Source organism: Sinocyclocheilus anshuiensis, unplaced genomic scaffold, assembly GCF_001515605.1.
Source record: "Sinocyclocheilus anshuiensis isolate Anshui unplaced genomic scaffold, SAMN03320099.WGS_v1.1 scaffold2433, whole genome shotgun sequence".
Taxonomy (NCBI): Eukaryota; Metazoa; Chordata; class Actinopteri; order Cypriniformes; family Cyprinidae; genus Sinocyclocheilus; species Sinocyclocheilus anshuiensis.
Genome location: NW_015552722.1, coordinates 131,233 through 132,581, shown reverse-complemented (window position 1 = coordinate 132,581; position 1,349 = coordinate 131,233). Strand labels below are relative to the sequence as shown.

The following is a 1,349-nucleotide window of genomic DNA, read 5'->3' as shown; positions in this document are numbered from 1 at the left end:
CCATGACCCATCTTCAGTGTTCTGGCTGAGGGAAGGAGGTTCTCAGCCAAGATTTTACAGTACATGGCCCCATCTATTTGCCCCTCAATGCGGTGAAGTCTTCCTGTACCCTTAGCAGAAAAACAGCCCCAAAGTATAATGTTTCCACCTCCGTGCTTGACTGTAGGGATGGGGTTCTTGGGGTCATAGTCAGCATTTCTCTCCCTCCAAACACGGCGAGTCGAGTTAATGCCAAAGAGCTCAATTTTGGTCTCATCTGACCACAGTACTTTCCCCCAAGCCTTCTCTGAATAATTTAGATGTTCTTTGGCAAACTTTAAACGGGTCTGTACATGTGCCTTTTTGAGCAGTGGGACCTTGCAGGCGCTGTAGGATTTCAGTCCATTGCGGCGTATTGTGTTAACAATGTTTTGCTAGGTTACTGTGGTCCCAACTGCCTTAAGATCATTAACAAGCTCCTCCCTTGTAGTTCGGGGCTGATCCCTCACCTTTCTCATGATCATCCTTACCCCATGAGGAAAGATCTTGCACGGAGCTCCAGACCGAGGTCGATTGATGGTTATTTTGTATTTCTTCCATTTCTGAATAATCGCACCAACAGTTGTCTCCTTCTCACCAAGATTTTTGCAGATGGTCTTGTAGCCCATTCCAGCCTTGTGCAGATCTACAATCTTGTCTCTGACATCCTTTGACAGCTCTTTGGTCTTGCCCATGGTGGTGGGAGAGGTTGGAATGGAAGATACAGATTGTGTGGACAGATGTCTTATACACCTAACAAGCTTTAGGAGTAACTTCTTAAAGTGACAGGACTAATCTGTGTTCCACATGGGCACATAACCAATCTGTGGGAGCCAGAATTCTTGCTGGTTGGTAGGGGATCAAATACTTATTTCACTCACTGAAATGCAAATCAATCTCTAACCTTTACTGTATATAATGTGTTTTTTTCTGGATTTTTTGGTTCATATTCTGTCTCTATCCATTAAAATAAACCTACCATAGAAATTACAGACCCTTAATTTCTTTGTAAGTGGGCAAGCTTACAAAATCAGCAGGGGATCAAATAAATATTTTCCCCAATATATTAATTAATGCAGTGGTATATATATATATATATATATATATATATATATATATATATATATGTCATGGAAAGGTTCATTTATTTCAGTAATTCAACTCAAATTGTGAGACTCGTGTATTGAATAAATTCAATGCACACAGACTGAAGTAGTTTAAGTCTTTGGTTCTTTTAATTGTGATGATTTTGGCTCACATTTAACAAAAACCCACCAATTCACTATCTCAACAAATTAGAATACTTCATAAGACCAATAAAAAAAAAAACA

General features: G+C 39.7%; 1 protein-coding gene across 1 annotated transcript in view; it reads right to left on the bottom strand.

The window, feature by feature from the left end:
* Window positions 1-1,349, bottom strand: part of LOC107667809 (receptor tyrosine-protein kinase erbB-4-like) — a gene marked incomplete at its 5' end in the record, with an annotated part of 116,162 nt that overhangs the window by 36,118 nt on the left and 78,695 nt on the right. The gene's annotated exons all lie outside the window — the stretch shown is intronic.